This window comes from Mesoplodon densirostris, chromosome 13, assembly GCF_025265405.1.
Source record: "Mesoplodon densirostris isolate mMesDen1 chromosome 13, mMesDen1 primary haplotype, whole genome shotgun sequence".
Lineage (NCBI taxonomy): Eukaryota > Metazoa > Chordata > Mammalia > Artiodactyla > Ziphiidae > Mesoplodon > Mesoplodon densirostris.
The window spans coordinates 80844062-80868613 of NC_082673.1; the positions used below are offsets into that span (position 1 = coordinate 80844062).

Here is a 24552-nt window from a genome sequence, read left to right on the forward strand (position 1 = left end):
CTGGCTGATCAGGACGGCTGAGATGATGCTGACCTTCTGCTGAGTCAGGGGCCCCCATGGGCAGGTCTGGGCACTGAGCATTTTGTATACAGTCTCCTCCACATCCGAACCCCAGGGGACATGCATTTCGATGCCTCGTTTTCATTCAACAGGTGAGGAGACACTTCCAAAGAGCCTAAGGGCTGTGCCCGTGGCCAGCGAGCGACTGACCCCATTGCGATTCCCGCCCGGGTCTATCTGGCCCCCGAGCCCCCATCCCCTGAATGAGGAATTGGGCGAGTGGGAGGAGGGGGGAGTGGGGGAGCATGGGCCGGAAGGCTTGGAAATTCCAAGGCAGCTGATCCGTGTCATCCCAGCACACACTGGGGAGAAACTGAAACGAAGCAAAAATAGAGTCAGTCAGCAGTCGGACAGCTGCCGCTTTCCCTGGGAACAAATCTGCTTGATTTATCTCCCCAGGTTAGGCAGGCCCCAGCTCTCGGGGTATCACTGAGAAATAATCTGGACACGGTGGAGAAATTGCCGCAGCTCCCTTCCTCAGAAAAAGATAAAGCAGACACCTGCTTGGTAGCATCCATGTTGATGGAGTCTTGCGTACCTGAGGGAGAGCGAGACCAGCTAAGATGGTGCGAGCTTTACCGACTGGATCCTCCCCTTGGGGAATCGGTCCATCCTCCCCACAGCTGGTTCTCCTCCCCCCACCCCCGGCAGCTTTCAGAGGTGGTGCGGTCAGCATCTGCTGACTCTTGCTCCTACTAAAATTAACACTCTGACTGATCACTGCTGCAGGAGAGGGAAAGACAGAGAGAGAAAACATACACATGGAGTCCAGGAGACCCAGAAACAGAGAGAGGGCTTGGAGCCCAGCCAGGCACCCACTAGGAGACACGCTCTCCGGCTCCCACCATCACAGTCCGAGAGACTGTGTTTCTCTCCCAGTGTCGGTGCCAGGGGCTGCGTGACCTGGCTTTGTGCATTCCAGTCTCTGCCACCCCAGGATCCCTTAAGCCTTCCTATTCTCAGAGCACTCCTCTGTGCATCCCATCTTTAGGGGAAGCTGGTAGTTTGGAAAGATGCTCTCTTGGTGTTGGGTAGGAAATAGAGGCAGGCTGTTTCTCGTTTTTCTCCAACATGTTCACTACCGGGCAGCGGTCAGCTGTTGGAAATACCTGGTAGGGAGGGTCAAGAACGAAGTGACCTATTTGGGCCTGACAGAGGCAGAGGCTAGGAGGGGAAAGACTCAACCAAGAGAATCGGGCCAGGGGCTGTATTTTCTTGTGGGGCAATTCCATGTCAAATTCCGTGTCACTAGGCCAGAGCGAGCTTATTTGTGAAGTGTTTCCCTGAGCACCCTCCCCGGGGCAGGGTCAGCTCTAAGGCAGCAGGGCATGAAAATACAAGGCAGAGAAACCTAGAAGGGGCCATTCCCAGGCCTGAGCGGGTGTTGCCCATCTTCAGTGTTCCAGCAAACGTACTTGCACAGGAGACATTAAAAAAAAAATGTTACTTAACTTTTTATTGAGGTTACATGCATAAAAAAGCACACATATCAGAAGCACATAAAACAGCTTGATAAGACATCCAGTGTAGCCGCCACCGGGATGGATAGAACGCTACCAGCGTGTGAGAAGCCGCCTCTGGACCCCTTCCCGTCACTGACTGTCCCATCCCCCCTCACTCAGATAACCTTGTCCTGACTTCTAACAGCACAGGTTAGGTTGACATGTTTATGTTTTTAATATAAATGACATCACAATGCATTCCCTTGTGTCTGGCTTCTTTCACTCAAAATTACATGTGTGAGATGTATTCACATGCTACGTGCAGTTGTAGATCATTCTCGATGCTCTGTAATATTCCTCTGTGTGTGTGTGTGTGTGTGTGTGTGTGTGTGTAATATCCATTCTCCTGCTGGGAGGCGTTGGAGTAGTTTCCAGTGCGTGGCTGTCATGAGTAGCGCTGCTACAAACATCCGACAACATATCTTTTGGCGAACGTCGGTACCCATTTCTGGGAGTTTATACCTAAGCGTGGGCTATGTAAAGCATATATTCAGCTGTGGTGGATCATGCAAAACAGCTTCCCAAAGTGGTTGTTTGTCTTTCTTTCTTCAGAATGCCTGGGCACCAGCTTGTATGAAAATTCCACTTCCCCAGCCAAGCCAATCCTGGGTATTGCCTGTCTTTTTTTATTTTGGCTAATCCATTACAGGAAGAGCAAATGACCCAAAAGGAGTCACCTAGCAGAGGAAACAGAACTGCTCCCTGAGGGAGAAGTGTAGCTGTCTGATGGTCCTAGAAGCCGTGGTGTGCAGCGCCCTGCATCCTGCGTTCTTGCAGGTGGAGTCCGTGGCAGAGCTGTCTTCTTGTGAGAGCATCGGTTCTGCCCCTGCACCTGGTCAGGGACCACCGCTTTGCTGCAGTAATACCCAACAGACCATGGAATAACTCTTCCCCAGGTGACAGCACTTTAATGTACCCAGCCCCAGCAAAACAAACTGGGCTTCGTGTTTGCCTGTGGGCCTCAGTAAACATTTAACAGACTGTGTGCCCCCTTCTCTCCCCTGCCATGAACCGGGGCTGGTGCCATAAATCCCTGCTCCCCTCCTGCCGTAAGCAGCCCCTCTCAGCTGACCCGACTCCGGTCCTAACTTTCTGGTGCGGTGCTGCTCCTGGGCCGGAGCCGAGGAGGAAAGAGGGGCGGGTGTGAGGGGTCCTGGGACAGACCTCCCTTGACGGGTGGGAGGCCGCCTCCATTTGATGTGTGAAATAAGGGCTGACCCTGAGCTCTTAACGTGTGCCCAGCAACATGCTGAGTGCTTTATGTTGATTATTTCATGTCAGCCTCACAGCACTTCCAAGAAGTGGGTAGATGTGATTTACTCCCATTTTACAGATGAGGAAACCAAGGGTGAACAATATTTCCCCAGAGTGACATAGCTAGTAAATTTGGTAGTTTGACTTCCAACTCTAATGTTTAAACCACTCTCCCGTACTTTTGTCTTGGGGCCTGATATTTAGACATTTAAGCTTCCTTTTGAACCCATCTTTCTCTTGGGTCTAAAAGCTGTGTCAGGTCGGTTTAAATGGAACAAGGGGACCCACTCTTTGACCTCTGGTCACTGAAGAATGAGTAACACAGAGGATGGACGCCCTTTGGCATGGTTGCAACAACAGATGGAATAATGACCCCCAAAGATGCCCATGTCCTTGTCCCCAGAACCTGTGAATATGTTACCTTACTTGTCACAGGGGACTTTGCAGATAAGATTAAGGTTCAGGACCTTGAGATAGATTATCTTGCATCACCTGGGTGGGTCCAGTGTAATCTCATGGGACCTTAAAAGTGGAAGAGGTAGGCAGAAGAGTCAGAGGAGGTGAGATGATGGAAATGGGCTGAGAGATGCTGTGATAGAGGAGGATGGAGGGAGGGGCCACTAGCCGAGGAATGTGGGCAGCCTCTCGAAGCTGGAAAAGACAAGGAAGCAGATTCTTCTTAGAACCTTCAGAAAGGAACATAGACTGCCAACACCTTGATTTTTTTTTCTTTTCTTTTTTTTTTTTTGGTACGCGGGCCTCTCACTGCTGTGGCCTCTCCTGTTGCGGAGCACAGGCTCTGGACGCACAGGCTCAGCGGCCATGGCTCACGGGCCCAGCCGCTCCGCGGCATGTGGGATCTTCCCGGACCGGGGCACGAACCCGTGTCCCCTGCATCGGCAGGCGGACTCTCAACCACTGCGCCACCAGGGAAGCCCCAACACCTTGATTTTAGCTTAGTGGGACCTGTGTTGGACTTCTGACCTCCAGAACTGTAAGCTCATGAATTGTGTTGTCTTACACCACTAAGTATTGGAAAATGTGTAATTGCAGCAATGGTTGCTATTGGTGACAGTTGACGTAATGGTCAAGCTCGCGGGCTTTGGAGCCAGGTTGCCTGATTTCCAATCCCTGTTCTGTGGTTTTTCTAGCTGTGTGACCTTGGGCAAGTGGCTTAAGCTGTCTGGGCCTCAGCTTTCTCATCTCTGAAGTCAGATGAGAATGTTATATAACACATAGGGTTGTGGTGAGGATTAAATGAAGATTCTATGCAGGGGGAATGTCTGGAACTAAGTTTTAGCCATGGCCCTTCGGGTAGGCATCCTGGATCAGGGCGCAGACTTCGGAGACAGATTGGGCTCAGATGCAGGCTCCACTCTTTCTAGTTGTCTATGGCTATCTTTCCTCATCTGGAAAATAAGGGCAGGAGTCTCAGGGTGGTTGGGGATTGTATCAGGTGGGGGCCAGAGCTTTTAGCAGGGTAACTGCTGTTCCGTAAGGGCAGGTATTGTTATCATGGGTGGGTAGGTGGCTGTTGAGCCCCAAGCCCTAAGCACTGTGGACCCATCTGTTTGTTCTTCAGTTATCTTTAGGGTAAGTTAAGTGCTCCGGGTTAGGAGACCAAGGTCTCCCCCAATAGCTATAACAGTACTGAGTACCTAGTAGGAGCTCAGCAGTTGCTGAAGGAATGAATAAAAAAGGAACAGGCCCCAGGCCCTGCCCCTGAAGACGTTCATAGCACAGGACAAGGCCTGGAAGGATGCCAAGGCTTTGTGGTTATCTTTAAAAAGAAACAAAACAGAGAACTACTTCCTACCAGCTGACCCCAAACCCCCTCAGCTGAGACCTCTGGGCCGTGCAGGGGAGCCCAGGGCAGTGTGCCAGGCCTGGCTGTGCCGGCCACTCCCTAAGCCAGCCACCTAACCCTTCCGGAACTTTCCTGTTTATAACGGCTGTACCTCAGCCCCTTTGCCCTACTTGGAGAGTTCCTAAGAAGGAACCCTAAGCAGTAGAAAGTTCGCTTGGTGCGAGGGCTTTGGTGCCTGTAGGACACTCCCCACCCCTGTCTCTGGCCTCACCTCTATTTTACCGCCAGAGCTGCAGGGCCTTATGTTTAGTGATTCCCCTCTCAGTGTATTAGGCCAAACATAAGGAAGGAAGAATAACTGCTGCTCTGGGTCCGTGATTGTAACAAGATCGATTTTTCTCCTTCCCATCCCCAGGCTTGATCTTTTGACCAGAAAGGAATTAAAAAGATGGTCCCTCGAGATGGCTGTGCCTGTCAGGCTGTGCCTGTCAGCTGCATGGAGCTTCCCTGAAGGCTTTTCTGAGCCGTGTGGATGTACAGTGATTCTCGGCCGCCTGAGGAATGACGCTGGTGGAAGCCCTCTCTCCAGTGACACACACCCGTCCCATTTCTGGATGCTAAAGGCGGTTTTAGGAAGCTCCTGGCTGAGTGCCTCGTGGATCCTGCAGCCTGGATGCCCCTGGTGGACGGAGGACTGAAGCTTCCTGCCCCTGCTGCCGACAGGAATGTTCGGCCGGGGCTCGGCCAGCTCCCTCGGGGGCCCCCTATGAAACGTAAGGCCCCCCTTCTCCTTGTTCACGTATCTCCCGCGTGTCCTGTCCAGCACCCACCTGGGCTTCAGCTGCTGCTGCCCTGGCTGGCAGGAGAGAGGTCACCACCACGTGACCGGCTCTCAGAAGGGGCTGGCATTTGACGAGCTCGCTCTGTGTGTCTGGCATCGTGCTGTGTGTGTGGGGGGGACAGATGGAAATGGAGAGGTGCCTCCAAGGAGCCGTCACTGAGGTTGTCATCGTGCCTGTCACCCTCTACTGATTTTCCTGGTTCGTGTGTCTGTCCTCACCTACCGGATCATACGTGCCTTGAAGGCCGGGGCCTCTTCCGCGTGGCTCTGTGTCTACAAGACACTGTATAGTGCCTGGCACGTCTCCTGCTGCAGAAAGGGTGAATGAGGACACGACCGTTAGCGAGTTAAGACACTGCAGACACTGTAAACAGGGAGGGTAGGCACGGGGAGAGGATTTTCTGGCTCTGTCCTTACGGCTGGAAACCAAGAACTGAGCGTCCGCTGGGTGCCTGTGGAGCCAGGAGGGCCTGGGTTGGAATCTGTAACCATATCTGTGGAGTGACTCGGGACAAGTGACTGCTGCGTTCCTTGCCCTTCTCTACCCAGTGGGGGTGACTCATCGCCGTCCTTCATAGGGTTGGTGTTGGTCCCAAAATAGTCGTGCACGTGCCGACACCCAGCGTCGTGCCTGGCACACAGCAGATGCTCAGCACGTGGGAGGGAAGGTCACTCACGGCTGCTTGGGGGAAGGCTTCCAGGAAGGAGGGGTGTGGCTTGGGCCTTGGAAGTCTTTCTGAGCAGAGCTAGGTGGGCCACGCTGGCCTTTGAACTGGGAACTGCTGGTTGGCGTGGACAGTTGATCAAAGGTCCCAGTCCCCAGAGCCCACGGGAAGGCCGAGCGGCCCGGCCGGCAGCAGGCGAGGGAAAGGAGCCTCCTGTCCGCATGAGGGAGTGAGCAGCCGGACTTGGGCCCGGAGACGGAGGACTCTGGCAGTTCTGCAGTTGACAAGCTGTCCTGACCAGGCAGCTGGGAGGTTGGTGGCTCTGAGGGATGTTGCCTTGGCGTTGGGCTGCCCCCAGGAGAGTGGCAGCTCCAACAGCCAGTGCCCTGTGCGCTCAGGTCACCTGGGGCCACCTGGCACTTGGCTGCCAGGACGGCACGAGGGGCGGTGCCTGGGGTTCGAGTTTGGTTGCATTCTTTACGGTTCCGCTCAGGCCCGACGGCATTTCTGAGCACGGCTCTCCCTGACCTCCTCGTGGAAGTAATGGCCGTGTGGTTATTCCCTGCTGTCCTGGTCCACAGCTCCTCCCTGCGTTGTGATATTATAACCACTTAGGCAAGGTATTTGATTTCCTGTCTTTCTCCCACCCTAGAAGATAATCTGAGGTCAGGAGACATGTGAGCCTCGTTCACAGCCTAAATACACGGCAGGTCTCTTATTTACTGCATCGTAGTTGATCAGATCAGGTGGTGATCCGGTGCTTTTCTTTCAGCGGCTGTGAAAAGGACCGACTAGAGGGAGACGCGCTGTTTGAGCATCTGTGTAACTTGGTCAGCCCAGCAGTTCCCCTGGCGGACAGCCGTGTGCCCATTTTACAGCTGAGAACTTTGAGCGGCCATGTAACTTGCCCAAGGTTATTTATCCAAGAGAAGGCAGAGCAGGAGGCTGAGAAGGGTGTGTTGTGTGTGTTGTGTGTGTGTGTTGTGTTGCGTATGGTGTGTGTGGTGTGTGTGGTGTGTTTGTGTGGTGTGTGAGGTGTGTTTGTGTGTGTGTGTGGTGTGTGTATGGTGTGTGTGTTTGTGGTGTGTGTGGTGTGTGTGGTGTGTGGTGTGTTTGTGTGGTGTGTGAGGTGTGTTTGTGTGTGTGTGGTGTGTGTGTGTGGTGTGTGTGTTTGTGGTGTGTGTGGTGTGTGTGGTGTGTGGTGTGTGTGTGTGTTTGTGGTGTGTGTGGTCTGTGAGGTGTGTGTGTGGTATGTGTGTTTGTGGTGTGTGTGGTATGTGTGTTGTGTGTGTGGTGTGTGTGGTGCATGTGTGTGTTGTGTGTTGTGTGTGTGGTGCGTGTGTGTATGGTGTGTGAGGTGTGTGTGGTTTGTGTGGTGTGTGAGATGTGTTTGTGCGTGTGGTGTGTCTGACGTGTGTGGTGTGTGTGTGGTGTGTGAGGTGTGTGTGGTTTGTGTGGTGTGAGGTGTGTTTTTGTGTGTGTGTTGTGTGTGTGTTGTGGTGTGTGAGGTGTGTGTGTGGTGTTTGAGGTGTGTGTGTTGTGTGTGTGTTGTGTGTGGTGTGTGGTGTATGTGTGTGTGTGTGTGTGTGTGTGGAGCAGTGCCTGCTGTGGAATGCTCCTGGGGTCCTTAGGATGGGGTTTCTCTTTGTCACCTGGGAGAGACAGGCTTTCAGTAAGAGCTCTGTGCTCCCTGTATGGAGGAAGCAGGCCCCATGCTGGGCCGTGGGACCAGGTGTGGTTGGGGTCACAGTACAACCCCCAGGGGTCCATGGTCTGCTGGGAGGAATTAGTGACAGTTGCTATGCTCGCTGCTGTCCACGGCCAAGCAGGACAGGGAGAGGAGTCCTTCGGGACGGACTCTTGAGGGTCTGGGGGTCCTTGGAGGGTTGGGAGGTTGGGCTGGGCTTGCAATGGCCATCAGAGCTCTTCCTGGGGACGTGAGGGGCTCAGCTAGGCAAGTGAGTGGGGACCCTGAGGCACAGCACTGCCCCTTCCGCTTCTGCCCTCCCAGGCCCCTCACATGTCTTCTGCCATCTCCCCGCGCCCTCCTGCTGCAGAGTTGCGCCCTCACTTATCACATGGCCCGCAGCCCTGCTTTTTCTCCTTTTATCAGTTACTCCCTAGAATAACCCCATTGTGGTGGTCTGGGTTATCTCACGCTCCTCCCGGGAGGGGGTGGGTGGGCTTGGGCACCAGAAGGCACAGAATGGTCACGGCGAGAAGTAAGATGCCCGCTTTCCCCCCTCTCTGGCTGCTCCGAGCAGCTGCCCCGTGTCTGCGAGGGTGCACCCTGCGGGCACAGATGTGGGAATAATCGCCGTTTGTTAAGCCACGTTCTGTGCAGGGCACGTGTCAGACCTTATTCCGTTCCAGCCCCAGACCAGACCTATGGGGTGGGCACTAGAACAGTCTCTTTTAGTGCTGAAGTAACTGGGAGGCCAGACAGGCGAAGCAGGTCTCCCCCAGGGAACACAGGCAGGATTGGAACCCAGTTCTCACTGATTCCAGAGCCGCTGGTTCACACAGCTTGGAACTGAGAGACACAAGTTCTACTCCCTTCTTAGCCCCAGTGACTGTGTGACCTCGGGCAGATCACCTCCCTTCTCTGGGCCTTGGTACCCTCGTTGCTAGGGAGACTGTCTAATTTCTCTTCTAGCCTGGGAGTGAAGGCAGCAGCACTTACTCTGGGAAGACAGGTTTAAGCCAGGATGCTTCTGGTGGTGCCGGTCCTGGTGGGCCTGGCGCAGCTGCTCTGCTGCCATTTTCTGGGTCCACATCGGCTCCTCCAGTTTTTTCTTTGCAATTGTGTGGCCAGTTTGCATTTCTGCTTGGCCTAATACCATCTCACAAGTCTGTTTTTAGCTGCTTGGAGGAACCCATTTTTCTTTGAGCCCTGTTACCCCAGACTGCTGCTAGAGCATGCCCGACCATTTAAAAAAAAATTTAATTAACTGATAGGCCCTTGTGGTGATTGAGAGCACACATTCTAGTTGACGGGGGAGGGTCTGGGGGATGCAGGGCTGCCCCCCACCTCCACGGACACCCCAGCCAGCATTCCTGGAGATGGCTTAGCAGCCTGGACCTGTTCTCCCATGGGGGGGCCTGGGCTCCTGGGGTCCACACCGGCTGAGTCTGGAGACCAGGCTTGTCATTGAACAGCCATGGGGTTGCTTAGTGGATGGTGTTTATCAAAGCTTGATTAATCTTCCAACCTGGGGAAGTGGCTGGAACCCCACTTTTACACATGAAGAAACTGAGGTTCAGAGAGATCTGGAAAACTACCAAGATTATCTCAGGAGAGCCTGGAGAAGCTTGCATGCCCTCCTATCTGTCAGCCTTCAGCCTCCCTGCTCCTGCTTGGCCTGTGGTTCTCAAGAGTGCAGTGAGGTGTACAAGATGCCTCTAGGTTATAGAGGGGCAAACTTAAAAAAAATGTTTTATATTTATTTTAACTTGAATTAGAAAAAGACCGTGATTGGCATAGGAGACCTGTGATTTTGCAGATATGACTGCTTAGGATGTAGTTATGTAAGTTAAAAAAAAGGTCAATTTTGCAAAAATGTTAAGGTAGCAACATGTGGACACAGCCCTCTGCAGAGGGCTAAATTTGGAGCACATGTCCTGGCTTCGATTGGTGGCACTTTGGCTGTGTGGCCCTGGCCACATCACTGGAGACAGAGTGTTCCTCAGACTGACCTGAGTAGCTCTATGTCACTGTGCTGTTTCGTCCACTGTGATCCTCCCTAAATCCAGAAGATTCATGATGAAACGATTGCACAGCTCAGTCTGAAGCTAGATTGAAAACAAAAAGAATCTCAGAATGATAGTACTTTATAATCCTGTAATCCTGCTTGAATTGACAAAGTCTACTGATCTCAGCTCTGCCAACTGTATTCTACCTATTGAACACCAAAGTTTTCCAATCAACTCCTGTATTACTCTCTGGGATTGGATTATGAAGTAGTAAATATGACCACTATGCAATCCATCCAGGACTCATTCATTCATTTTTTTTTCATTCATTTCTCCTCAGTACATAGGGGATAAATATTACCTACCCTATGGGCTTATTGTGAGAATTAAATAAGAGATCATATTGAAGAGCTTACTTCAGTGCCTGACATATAATCAGCACTCAGGGATTATTCACTATTTTTAAACCCAGTGTTAAAATGGAATTAGAGGGCTTCCCTGGTGGCGCAGTGGTTGAGAGCCCGCCTGCCGATGCAGGGGACACGGGTTTGTGCCCCGGTGTGGGAGGATCCCGCATGCCGCGGAGCGGCTGGGCCCGTGAGCCATGGCTGCTGGGCCTGCACGTCCGGAGCCTGCGCTCCGCAGTGGGAGAGGCCACAACGGTGAGAGGCCCACGTACTGCAAAAAAAAAAAAAAAGGAATTAGAGGATCAAAACATACAGACCTATGGAAATAAAGACCATTGAGGATGCGCAAGTTACTAATATTGAACATTAAGTTTAGTTCTGAGTTCCTGGTTAGCACGACACACTGACTAGGTTATATTTGTGTCTAAATCAAGGCTTGGCAAACCTTTTCTGTCAAGGGATGAGTAGTAAATATCTTTGGCTTTGTGGGCTGTACAGTTCTGTCACTTCTAGTCAGTTCTGCCTTTGTGTCTGGAAAGCAGCCATAGACAGTATGTAGATGAATGGACATGGCTGTGTTCCCATAATACTTTATTTATAAGAACTGGCAATAGGGACTTCCCTGGTGGTGCAGTGGTCAAGAATCCGCCCGCCAATGCAGGGGACACGGGTTCGAGCCCTGGTCCGGAAAGATCCCACATGCTGTGGAGCATCTAAGCCCGTGCGCCACAACTACTGAGCCTGCACTCTAGAGCCCGCGAGCCACAACTACTGAGCCTGTTTGCCACAACTACTGAACCTGCGCTCTAGAGCCCGCAAGCCACAACTACTGAAGCCCACACGCCTAGAGCCTGTGCTCCGCAACAAGAGAAGCCACCACAATGAGAAGCCCATGCACCGCAAGGAAGAGTAGCCCTTGCTCGCCGCAACTAGAGAAAGCCCTCACCAGCAATGAAGACCCAACCCAGCCAAAAATAAATAAATTAATTAAAAAAAAAAAGAACTGGCAAAAGGCCTACAGGCTATAGTTTGCCCCTTGGTCTAAATGAAGGAAACCTGTTTGTCTTTGAACGTGAGAGACTCCTCCTGGCTATAAACACTATAAAAAACTTGTTACAAGATGTAGTCTTTATATGAGGCTTGTTAAGCAGCATATGGATGGTGCTTTCTTTGGGGTTTTACGGAAAATACAAAAGATCTTCACACTGTCGGTTCTCTTACCATGTGCATAGCAGACATTTGTTGAAGGCTTACTATGTGCCATCCTCTGATGCTCTGACCCATAGTAAAACCTAAAGACACGTGCATTTTGGTAGGGGCTGCGGCGCTAGCAAGGGGTCATCTCGGTGACTCTTTAGGGTGTCATTTCAGAGGCGTGTTTTCAGTGTTGGATGCTCTTTCCAGCCCTGGAATTACACACAGGCCTCAGTGCTAATTTGAGTGGCAGGCCTGGGTGCCCGGATCCTACCTCACAGGGTGCCTGGGACCGGCTGGGAGATCCTTGCCCTCCTTTGGCTGAGAGCTGCAGTTGTTGGAAGACTGTGGTCTTTGGAACAAAACACAGCCAGGTTGTGAAACTTTGCTGTTTCATAGCTGTGTGACCTTGCGGTAGTTCCTAAACCTCTCTGAGCCTCACTTTCATCATCTACAAAGTCAGGACCATAACACCGCTGAATCTCTAGTTCTTACCTGAGTATTTGCTCCTTCAGTGTTAGCTCCTCCCCATGGGGGCCCAGGGGCTGCTGGCCCTCCCTCATCCCAGGAAGCCAGGTCCTGGCTTTTTTAGCTGGAGCCTGAAGTGTGAGAATGGCCGTCCCCTCCTCCTGGGTGAGTGTTTAGTGTAAAAAGCCTTGAGAAAACACTGGCCTGCGGAATTCCAGAGTTAATGAAGGGGGCAAATTCCAGGAGGGTCTCTGTTTGACCTCTCACCCTTTCCCCAACACCCTGTTATCCCTGAGCGGGTTTGGAAGCAATGGAAGGTTTATAGCTACTACACAAAAAATCTCTCACACAGTGGGGCAGGGCCTTGGCCTTGGCCGCTGGAAGCCTGGGTCAGCGTGGGTGAGTTTGAGCCCCTTCCCTATGGCACCTGTTTAACCTGGCTAATGTGAGAGGCAAGGCAGGCCATCAGGGGAGATGGGGAGCATATTTGAGAAAGTTGGGGAATGATTCTCAATTTCTCCAAAGGAGGGGTGGAGTGAGGGGCTGTGTGAGAAGTTTGAAAGGAGACTCAGCTGCCTTAAACAAAGGGGGGAACATTTTCTTCATTATTCTTACATTAGAACCCATACATTGTATTCAGTTAGGACTAGTGGTGTAGGATAAAGAGAACACGCTTTTGTGGGTGGCTGCAGTTTCAGGAGATGCTCTCTGCTTCTGCTTTATAGAACCTTCAGGGAAAAGGCTTCGGAGGCCAGAGCTAGGCAGTGACATGCCATAGCTTAGGACGCTGGAGGCTGGAGTCCAGCTCTGTCTGTGTCTGCAACTCTGGGACTTGGGTGGCTATGGTGGGCCTTCGAGGAGCTTCGGGGCCTTGGCTGTGCGCTTGTGTTCCCATCTGCCCTGTTGATCTCTCTTCTCACCTGTCACCTTGCTGGCACCCATGGTGGTGGGGGGAAGCTTGGTCCCCCTTTCTTGGTCTTGTTAAAGTGTCAGCTGTGTTCATAGCTGGTTTTGCAGGGCAGTTGCTGGCAGTGGGGTCTTTCCCTCCCATCTACCTATCTGCTACCCTCTATGACTCCACATGGGGGTGGGGATTTCTGGGGAGAGGGGGTCGGCTCCACCTAATTACCAGGAATGGCCCTGAGCCTCCCCTCCTGCCCTGTGGAGGCTTATCTGGCTCCAACCAAAGAGCAGCTGCTCCCGGTGAGGTCTCTGAGTCACTCAGAGGTTCAGGTCCGGGTTTAGCAGGCAATGACATAAACAAATAAACATGAGCCAGGACAAGCCCCCAGCTTTCTGCTCACCCAGGGGCCCTGGAAACTCCTTGTTGCATGCTCGGGGAATATGAGGATACTCATCAGAAAGCGAATTTTCCTGATGGAGAAATACTCCAGGGAGGTGATGGGGGTGTGTTAGAAAAATCCGGTGCTTCCTGGCTGTGTAATCTTGGGTGGGATGCTTGGCCTCTCTGGGCCTTCATCGCCTCCTCTGTGAAGCTGGTTATTGTGAAATTTAGATGACCTCAGCTGTAAAACCCAGCTGGTGGTTAGTCCCCCTTCTCGGAACCTGACGCAGAGTAAACCCCGGACTTGGGTCAGATTTGCGAGGCGGATTGCTTCTGAGACTGTCCTGTTTTCTGGTTGTTGCATCAGCTCATGCTGTTCTTCAGACTTCTCTGAGGCTTCAGCTCCTCATCTTTCAATTAAGGGGCGGTCTTTGCCTTGTGCCCCTCGTGCGCTTGTTGAGAGGACCGAATGAGTCACCACTGGGAAGGTGCCTGAGAGCTGGACAGCGTGGCCGTGTCTGGTTGAGTTTCAGAGCCCAGCGTTGGTGGCTGAGCCTGATTCCTCGGGGAGGGAGTGTGAAGGTGGCAGAGGTGACTGGGTCGAGCACATGCCACAGGGTTAAGGCCAAGTGGCACTAGACCGCGGAGGCGTGTTCAGGATGCAGGCAGCCCCGCCTCCCTTTAAAGTAGCGGTGCTCTGGGGATGCTATGGGTGCCCCCAGCTCTCCGCTCCACTCCGTCCTTCTCGGTGACGCTGCTGCGTTTGGGGGTTTCTTTGCATGATGTGAATCATCCAGATCTGAAACACAAAGCGAGAAGCCACAGAGGGCCACTTAACAATGGCCCTATTCCCACCCCCAGGATTAACAAGTGTTACGTGATGTTGCGTGTTTGCTTTGGATCATTGCTTTTGTAGATATTAAAAAAAAGCTAGAGAGAAAATGGACGTTTGTAGGACCTCTTCTCCCGTTCCATTTCCTTCCCTTCATAGAAGTACCACTCTTCTGAACTTGGTCTATTTGGAGGGCATTCGAGGCACCCTTTGGATATTTAAAATTCTTATGGAAGTGGCATAATGTAGGGGTGTGATGGCTGCAGTTTTCTCTTTTCACCCCTTGTTATGTTTGGGTGATGCCACTGCTGTGGCTGATCCTTCATGCCCCTCGTGGTAGACTTTGGGTTGTTTCCAGGTTTTTGCGGCCATAGGCAACGCTAGGGTGAGCTTCCCTGCACACATCTCCAGGTGCACGCGTAGGTGTCCCCAGGGACGCAGGGCACGGCCTAGGCACACTTTCAGCCTTGCCACAGGTTGCCGCACTGCTGTCCTGAGGCTTCCTCTGCTCCCTAGGTAGCACCACCTCCACGTGGCTTTGAGGTTTCCAAGTTGACATTGCGTTTGAATTCAGATAGCATTGGCATTTTGCATCTTCCTGAGGATGATAAATGCTTCGATAGCAACACAAAAATTAGGGGAAATTCAGGCTCAGGCTAAGCAGACTGTGGTGTGGTGAGTGGGTGAGAAAAGACTTACGGACACGTCTGGCGTCCTGTGCTCCCAGGTGTCAGGATGTGGGGCATGAAGGGAAGGACTCTTTTCTTGCTGCCTGGAGAGGCCAGTGCTTTCCTGATGCTTCTATGGTATAATGTTTGAGTCTTGTTCTCAGACGTTCTGTCAAGTGGTCAGGTCTGGCATAGTGGGCATAGCAGGTGTCGACGTGTAGGCATCGATGGTACAGTGCTTGGGTATCTGTTACCCTTCGTTGAGTTCCTGCGATGTGCCAAGATTGAACTGATTCTCCCAGCCACCCCGACAGGTGTAAATGCTATACGGGTCTGACGTCACAGGTGTGAACACGGAGGCTCAGATGGGTTCACACACCCAGCGAGTAAGGCTGAATAAAGCTGGGATTCTGACCTTCCCTGGGACCTGACCATGTTTCCCAGGCTGCCTGCTCCCTGCCCCAGAAATGTCAAAACGCATCGCGGGAAAAGCCAGGACTCTGGTCCCAGATGGACAGAGGGGACCCTGCGGGGGACCTGGCTCTGTGCCTGATGGGAGTGACACTAGCCTGCTCTATTTACAGCCCCTGGTTCTCCCGCGGTGTCTCCGGAAGTCACGACCTGCTGGCCGGCACTTGGGGAGGACAGGAAGTTGTACCCCGGCTCTGCTGGCTTGCAGGGGGCATGTTGTTCCCATGGCCACAGGGGAGACGGGGTGGGACAGGCAGGACTGTGGGAACAAAAAAAAACCCTACAACAGACAATTCAGGTCATGTAGTGGATGACTCCTGGATTATTAGGAGATGACTCAAATGACCAGATTTGGGTCAGGAAGCCTGGGCTGCAGGAAGATAATGGGAAATCTTTGGATTTTTCCGGGAGTTCTTGCCTTTTAAAGGATTTTGTTTTCGAAGTTATCAGCCGAGGGATCATGGATTTGGGGTTTTCCGAGGCAGGGGTTAATGGGGAATATGGGGGTGTTTGGGGGGGTGGGTGCTGAGGAAGAGGAAGATGGGGCAGGACTGGGCACATTCCACCCCAGCTTCTTCCGGATTCAGTTCCTCTTCCAGGAACAAGGGGCCGATTCACGTGGCTCCAGCGGCCTTGCTGGCCTGGAGTTGGGCTCGTGCCTGCCAGTGACTAAGGAGGAAATGCCATTTCACTTATCCTGTGGCCCTGCATCCTTCAGACTCCTCTCTATCTTCATGTTGTGGCTGCCTCATCTTTTTGGCATTTGCCTCTTTCCTTTCTTTTTCTTCTGGGTAACATGCTGAGGCGACGTGAGCTACGGCTCCACGAAACCCAACCAAACTTCCGTCTTCCACACACAGTTGGTTTCGGACGAGCTGGGCTTCGTGTTTTCAGGGTGGCCCGCAGTTTGGAGAGTTGGTCCTTGTGACTTGTGCTTTGTCAGTCCTGTGGGGTTCCAGGCAGTTCTGAATCCGCGGTGGGACCTCTGGTTAAAAACGTCCAGGTGGAATTTTTAGATGGGAGAGCTGCCACTGTCCAAGGGCCACTGTCACAAGGGGGTGAAGTGCGCCACCGTCACCCGTGGTGAGAGGAGATGGCGGATCTGCTGGGCGGCGTTCCACCTCTGCCAGTCCCTGCTGGTCTTGGCTTTGCTCCCAGCTGGGGGGTCTGCAAGGCCTGCTGGCTTCCCTGGCACAGCCAGCTGCTCTGTCCTGTGTGCCCTTTTCTCTGATGTGCTTCTGCCGCGTGGGTCTGTCTCTGCTAGGAGCCCGGGAGCATTTCTGGTGGGAGGGCCAGGTTTTGGCTCACCTCGTACTCAAAGCCCTTAACGTGGGGCCAATTCGTGTTTGCGGATGAATGCAGAGCTCTCCAGAGACCCGGTTGGGACCTTCCAGATTTAAAGGGGATGGGATCCTGCAGGCTGCTTTTCCCCTTGTGTACCAGTCAGTGGTTGTAAGTGAATGTCTGCTGTGTTCTCAGGGTTGGTCCTAGAAGGACATGCCTCCCCCTCCCTAAATCAGATGCGACAGCAGGAAACCAGTATAAAAGGGGATTAATAAAATGGTGTGTCTCAGAGTGAGGAAGCCTGCGTTTGCACCGTGGCCTTGTTACTTACGAGCAGGTGACCCTAGACCGGGCAGTTCTCCGAGCCTCAGTTTCCCCAGCTGCAAAATGGGAGCAGTACTACCCGCCCACACTCAGGGGACGGTTTCCTGAGCTGGCGCATGCGGGTTTAATACGGGGAGGCAGCTGTCTGGGGAGTGACCCATGGACACTGCTTTTCATTTATGAGCTCAGTGGGTGGGATGGACCTTTCAGAACCGCTGGGCGCTCTGCTGGGGGTCAGTGCTGTCCTTGGGGGGCCTGGTGTGGGGGGGGTGGGTATGGGGGTCCAGGAATGGGGAGGCCTGCATGGTGGAAAGCCGGGCAATGGGCAGCCCCTGCAGAGACACAGGGATTACCCTCTGGGAGGCAGTGACCAGCCATCTGCAGCGGAGGTTGCGGGGAAACTGGCTAAAGGATTTTGGAACCAGACAGAAACAGGGCCCTCGAGCTCTTTCGCTTTTAGGATTGTTGTTCTGGGATTGTCCCTGAGGCCGGGGACTCACCGTGTGCCTGCAGCTCGAGAGCGGCAGGCGGTTTTTCTAATTGGGGGCGGGGTGGGGGACGGGGCAGGGGGCCGCAGAGGCTGTGCTTATGGGGCCAGCCCCGAGGCTCCGCGCACCATGTCCATCCTCGCCCCTGCCTCGAGGCCAGATCTGCTACATTAGGGCTGGGGGGCGGTTAGCGGGGTGTGGGTGTCCCCTGGCCGTTTGGGGAGGGCGATGGGGTGATGGGGGTGCTGAGAGGTGTGGAGTGATGAAAACATGCACAATGGGGTGACGCTTCTGAAGCTGGTTTTTGTTCCTTAACACATTTCCTAGCTTTGGAACCTGCTTTGTTGCCTGGGCCTCTCTGAGCTTTGGTGTCCTGATCTGAAGACTTTGGGTAGGGACCTCCGTTTTGTGGGGCAGGTGTGAAATCCTGACCTCAAATGGTCGTGCTTGAAGGAAGCCGACAAAGAAGTCTAATCCCTCCCTATTTTCTTTTCTTTTCTTTTTTATTTTAATTAATTAATTTATTTATTTATTTTTTGGCTGCATTGGGTCTTTGTTGCTGCACGTGGGCTTTCTCTAGTTGCAGCAAGCGGGGGCTACTCTTCGTTGCGGTGCGCGGGCTTCTCATTGCGGTGGCTTCTCTTGTTGCGGAGCACGGGCTCTAGGCGCGCGGGCTTCAGTAGTTGAGACACGCGGGCTTCAGTAGTTGCGGCTCGCGGGCTCTACAGCGCAGGCTCAGTAGCTGTGCCACACGGGCTTAGTTGCTCCGCGGCATGTGGGATCTTCCCGGACCAGGGCTCGAACCCCTGTCCCCTGCACTGGCAGGCGGATTCTTAACCACTGCTCCACCAGGGAAGCCCCCTCCCTATTTTCTTAACTGTTCTCTGTCGCTGGTAAATCTCTGTTGGACTGATACCCCATGAAGCCCATACCAGTCAGATCAGTGAAATTAAATGGCTCCCTGATGATAGTAATTAGATTAGTAACAAATAATCAGAGCTGACATTCATCTAGTGCTTATTAAGTCCTGGACAATGCACATCAGGCCTCATCTGTTATATGATTTAATTCCTGCAATCATCCTAGGATTGCAGCGCTATAATTAGCCCCATTTTACAGATGAGAAAAACGGAGGATCAGAGAGGCTGAGTACAGTGTCTGAGGTCACACAGCTAAAAAGTGGCTGCATTGGTATTCCAGCCCCAGCAGTCTGGTTCCAGAGCCTGTGTTGTTAATCACTGTACTAACTTGCCAGGAGGAGGGAGAGAGACAGAGTGTGTGTGTGTGTGTGTGTGTGTGTGTGTGTGTGTGTGTGTGTGTGTGTGGTGGTGGTGGTGGAGGGCATTAGAGATCATTGTAAGGCATTTCTGTGCTAACATATTGGTGGGGGAGGCTTGCTTGCAGAAGCTCTGATGAAGACACCACAGTTGAGGCTTCTGGAAGGGATGGGGATGTGGGCTTTACTCAGGCTCCCGCAGCTCGTCAGTCCCAGTGCCTGCACTGGGAGGGTCTGAAGCAGCACCTGCGGACACCCACCTGCTCCTCTGCCGGCTCTGCACTGTGTGGGATGAGGCGGGGGCCCGACAGGACTCCCGGAACTGCCGGACCTCCCCATCTGGGCTCCACGTCTGCCCAGCTCCTCTCAGGAGCTCCTCCCTCTGGTTGACCGCCAGGGTCCTTTGATCTGGACATTGCTTTTTCGGGCAGTGTGTCAGCTGAGTGGATCCAAGTGCACCTGTGTCGGGGACACCCCCCCACCTCCAGGAACGCTGCCTCCTGCCCGGTGCGCCCCGGACCTGCACAACAGAGTGGCTGCTGCTCCCGGCTGCCAGGCTTAACCTGCTGGCCTGGCAAAGGCTCTGCAGGGCTATAGACCATGACCACTGCAGCCGCTGTGAAGTATGGAGCTGGAGCCCCCAGGGAGATGACAGTCCCAAGGAACAGGCTCCTGCGAGCCGGGTGCTGCTTGGGGCTCCGTCTTGTCAAGACTATAACCCCTGCGTACTCACTGTCTTACAGACAGGAGACCGAGGCCCAGGGAGGTTAAGGAACTTGCCCAGAGGCACAGCCGTAGAGCTGGAGCCCAGTGCCAGCCGTGTATCTGCAGGCGTGCTTAGCGCGCTTGTCCTGCTCTGGGAAATCGAGTGTGTCTGTTGTGACCCGGGGTTGGGGCTGCACGGGACCTCCTGGCTCCATCCGGGTCTCAGATTCCTCTTATCTTTCGGTGAAGACAGAAAGTGCGGCTTTCCTTCCCATAAACTGTTTTAACTGAACCTCACCGCAGGTCCCTGGGCGGTGCTGGTTTCAGGATGGATAAAGAATGGGCGCGGCTCGGGGCGGGACGTTGGCGGATGGGGAGGGGGCAGGGGTGCAGCCGGCCTTTGGAGGCGACTTGGATTTGAGTGCCCCCGGTTGGGTGAGCCTTGGACCTTTGGCCGTCTCTTCACTGCCTTGGGGGGAGAGTCCGTTTCCTCAGATGCCACCTGTTTTTCAATTCTGTGACCCCCGCAGTTTGAGCGTTTGGAGCTGGGACTCAGCTCGCTGTGCAGAAATCTATACTAAACACATAGACAGTTTAGGAAGAAGGATTGTCTGTTTCACTGAAGGTTATATAATCCTAATAGCTAAAGTTTAGAGCAGTTCCCAGGCATCTTTACACGTGTCAGTTCGTGAAACCCACACAACTACTCTATGAGATGGATACTATTATCACCGCTCCCATTTTACAGATGAAGACACTGAGGCTCAGGGGAGTTAAGTAATCTGCCAGAGATCCCTCAGCCAGTAGGTGGCCGAGTGGGGATTTGAACCAAGGGAGAGGCTGCAGAGTCATGCAGGTAACACTCTGCTGGGTTATAGCACTGCACTCAGAGAGGGGCATCCAGCCTTCTGGAGCTGACTCTGCCCCGTGTTACTGGAGAAGTCGGATTCTCCCCATTGTGAGAGATGAGGAAAGACGGCTCCGAGCAGTTAAGGAATTTGCCAGAATTCAACAAGTTGTAAATGGCGGCAATAGGATTGACCCCAGGCGGACTGACTCCAAATACAGGGTCACTCTTATACCCTCTCCTTTCTCCCTAACTCGGAGGCTCAGCTCACGTCACCTCGTCCAGCCGGCCTTTCCGTGCAGGTGCCTGTGCTCTGCTGTTCTGGAGTGGGCGGTTTCCCCAGCGTCCTCCCTGTCAGTCCCTCAGGGTCAAGCACAGTGTCCTCGTTGCTTCTGCTCCCCAGCACCTCCATTCAAGCCAGCATTTCCCCTGCATGTAGGATGATCAGAAAACATGGTCCGTTGAGCTAGGCCCCGTGTGTGCCCTTTGGTGCCGGCAAGCCACAGGGTGTCAAGATGAATCCCGGGTCATGTGTGACTGTGGCCACTGCCACCTCTTTGTTGAAGGTGTTTCCATGGGGCATGGCTGCCTGAGAGACCCCTTCAGGGCACTGCTGCTTGGGTGGGTCCCCTCTATCTGTGCTCTGTGCCAGGTGCTGACAGATTCTGCCAGGTTCAGGGCCTCATTAAAGCTCTCCAGCCTGGAAGCATTTCCTTCTGCTCGGCCTAACTCTCTCCCCGTGGCACACATTTCCTTCTCTCTGCCTTGGAAATGGGACCCAGCTGGCCACCGATTCCTTGAAATCACCTCCTCAGCCACTCCAAGCAGAGTGAGCCCCAATAAGGGGCTTAAGCCGCCCACAGTCTTCCGTCTCTTGTCCTGCTCTAACCTTCCTCGCAGGTCCCGCTTCCCAGGCCGTTTTGACCTTGTCTCTGCCTCCCTGGACCTTCTCCCGAGCCTCCAGCATCTGTGTCCTCTCCTGCCCGCTGCCTGTCTGTGGGGCCCGTCACCACCAGATCCCTAGTCCCGGGGCAGCACACGAGTTAGCCGCATCTTTGCTCAAGGAAAACAGAGGACTCAGCCACAAAGACTAACAGCCCAATTTAAAAATGAGCAAAGGACTTGAATAGACGTTTCTCCAGAGAAGATATGCAGATGGGCAGCAAGCACATGAAAAGATGGAAATAAAAAATTAAGAAGGTATCCCTTCTTAATACCTACTAGGATGGCTTTAATAAAGGACGGCAACGGCAACAAACAAGTGTTGGCGAGGATGCGGAGAAATTGGAACCCTTGTGAGTTGCTGGTGGGAATGTAAAAGTGTGCAGCCATCGTGGAAGACAGTTAAGTGAAATATAGAATTACCGTATGGCCCAGTAATTCCACTCTTAGGTATTACTCAGGAGAGTTGAAAACATATGCCCACACAAAAACTGTACCTGAATGTTTATAGCAGCACTGTTCGCAACAGAAGGTGGAAACAACCCAAATGTCCATCAATGGATGAAATGAATGGATAAACAAAATGCGGTGTGTGTGCATGTATATATCTATATATACATGCACACACACAGTGGAATATATATATATATATATATATATATATATATATAATGGAGTATAGTGGAATATATATTCCATTACCTATCTATACACACACGTACATACACACAATTAAATATTATTCAGCCATAAGAAGGAGTGAGGTATTCACACATGCTACAACACAGATGAACCTGGGAAACGTTATGTTTCCCAGGTAAGAGAAGCCAGACACAAAGGGTCACGTATTCTCCGATTCCACTTATATGAAAATATCCAGAATAAATCCGTAAAGACAGAATGCAGATGGTGGTTGCTTGGGGTGGGAGGCGATGGGGAGTAACTTAGTGGGAATGAGGTTTTATTCTGGGGTGATGAAAATGTTTTGGAACTAGAGGTGGTGATTGCACGACATCGTAAATGTACTAAACACTGCTGAATTGTATATTTTAAAATGATTCATTTTATTTTATGTGAGCTTCACCTCAGTTAAAACAAACAAACAAACATGGTGGCATTGCAGGTCCCCTTAGGTAAAAAGAGGAAATGATGGGCCCTCGATTCACACCAAATACTGTGTCTGACACCTGATCCCACTGAATTCTAGAGAAGGTACAGGCCCCATTATAACCATTTCGCAGATGAGAAAGTAGAGGTTCAGCTAAGGCACTCAGTTTATAGTGGCCCAGACACAAGTGGACCTAGGGTTTGTCTGACTCTGACCTGCCTTTGATCACGTTTCTATGCTCCTTCTCGGCAACACAGAGGCTTTTGTGTCGTGTTGTTTGTATTAGCTTCTAAGCCCCATGGGACGGGCTGCACCGAGCCCGAGGAGCTCAGTTCTAGGTCCATTTGTGAGATGTCTGCCCTTTGCTTCCCACATAGCCAGGTCCCTTGAGGTCCAGCCTGCTCTGGCCACCGGCCTCTACAGGGATCATTTTCTAACGTGGACTCCTCACATCCCTTAGAGGGAAGCAAAGATTTGTAGCTGAAAGAAGACGGAAGACGAGGGTTTGAGTCATGGTTCTACTGTGTGATCCTGGTTGATTCTCTTAAACCCTCAGTTTCCCTAAATGTGCAATGGGAGAGAATGAGAACACCTACCTCATGTCCTTCCTGGGTCATCCGTGCAGGGCAGGTCCGTGCTGGCGCTCGACAATGATTTGTTGCACAAACAATTCAATGAATGAGCAGTAAGCAGTCAGGGACCTCAATTGTGGGCTTGGTCCAGGAGTTAGACTTACAGTTGTCCTTTGTATGCACTCAGCCCAGGACTGAACGCACAGTAGGTCGTCAGGAAATCGTTGTGAATTGATTTGTCTGTACAGGCGTACATCGTTCTATAGCTCTTCGTAGATATTGCATCTTTTACAAATTGAAAGTTTGAGGCAACCCTGTGTCGAGCAAGTCTATCGGCGCCATTTTTCCAACAGCATTTGCTAAGTGTCTCTGTGTCACATTTTAGTAATTCTCACAATATTTCAAACTTTTTCATTGCTGTTATATTTGTTATGATGATCTGTGATCTTTGGATGATTAGTATTGTAATTTTTTGGTTTTCTTTTCTTTTTTTTTTTTTTTGCGGTATGCGGGCCTCTCACTGCTGTGGCCTCTCCCGTTTCGGAGCACAGGCTCCGGACACGCAGGCTCAGCGGCCATGGCTCACGGGCCCAGCCGCTCTGCGGCATGTGGGATCTTCCCGGACCGGGGCACGAACCCGTGTCTCCTGCATCGGCAGGTGGACTCTCAACCACTGCACCACCAGGGAAGCCCTTCTTTTGTATTTTTAAATTAAGGTATGTACATCGTTTTTTTAGACATAACGCTGTTGCATGCTTAACAGACTACACTATGGTGTAAACGTAACTTTTGTATGCACTGGGAAACCAAAAAAATTTGTGCGCCCCTCTTTATTGCCGTGGTCTGGAACCAAACCTGTAATATCTCCGAGGCATGCTTGTATTTATTCATAACCGAGCTGGAGACGGGCGATTTCGTCCTGGTTTCTGGATTTTGGCTGATTTTCTTTCATAGCAGGAATTATTGCAGGGAGATGGAATGGAGGAAGATCAAAGTGCTCTGATTTAGTCCCCACTCACCCTGAAGAGAATGGAAGCAGGACTGGCATTCCTGGTGGGCGTCGTCGGGCTGTCACCTGAAGCTTCCCTTATGACGGCGGGAGACCTACATTTCTTCTGCCCCGATTCCATCACACTTTTAGGAGCAAGGAGCTTGACATGGCGGAGGCAGTGTCACTGCCTGTCCACGGACAAGTCAGGGGAGCGTGAGTGTCATCCTGGTTCTGACAGCAGGATGGATCGCATTTATTCTTGCCAGCTGAGGCTGCCCAGAGTTCCTACGTGTTACTGGGGATGGCTTACCCTCAGTCATGTGACCTTGGCAAGGCCACATGCGTTGGAGTCTTAGTTTTCACATCTGCCAGATGAGGAACGGGGGTGAGGCTTCGAGGATCTCTCAAGTCCCTTTTGGACCCAAAGTTCATCATGATTCTGGCCGTCTACAGTGGGCGTGTTCCATAGCCCCATCTTCTGTCTCTCTTTCCCTTTTCTGCCTGTACGCACCATCTGCTGTCCACCCACCCACCCACTTTTACTAAGCAGCCCCCCGGACCTGACATAATGCCAAGTCCTGAAGCTACAGAGGAGATTAAAACCCGGTCCCTGGCCTTACACGCTCACAGGCATGAGTGGGACACAGAAGCTGGACTAAAAGAGGCCAAGCAAATGCAATGAGTGCTGTGGTCCAGAAAGGCGCAGGCCTGCTCCGGGAGCAACCGAGGAGGCCCGCAGCCTCTCCTTGAGATCCTTGCCGAGGACTGTGGCCTCCTCCTGCCACAGCTTCAGGACAGGCTTGTCTCGATGTGGGGGAGCAGTGTCGGTGATGACCTCAAGTGGCCCCCTCTGGCCACAGGAATCTGT

At 52.5% G+C, this 24552-nt stretch overlaps 1 long non-coding RNA gene across 6 annotated transcripts in view; it reads left to right on the plus strand.

Annotated features, from left to right (window-relative positions):
* The window catches only part of LOC132501094 (uncharacterized), a 247940-nt gene that overhangs the window by 64586 nt on the left and 158802 nt on the right, over window positions 1–24552 (plus strand). For 5 of the 6 annotated variants that reach the window (XR_009534136.1, XR_009534134.1, XR_009534138.1 and 2 more), the window contains one exon: window positions 5039–5396. This is a non-coding gene — a long non-coding RNA (uncharacterized LOC132501094). Of the gene's footprint in view, window positions 1–2211; window positions 2459–5038; window positions 5397–24552 lie in introns of all 6 variants that reach the window. The other variant, XR_009534135.1, reaches the window with a different exon arrangement.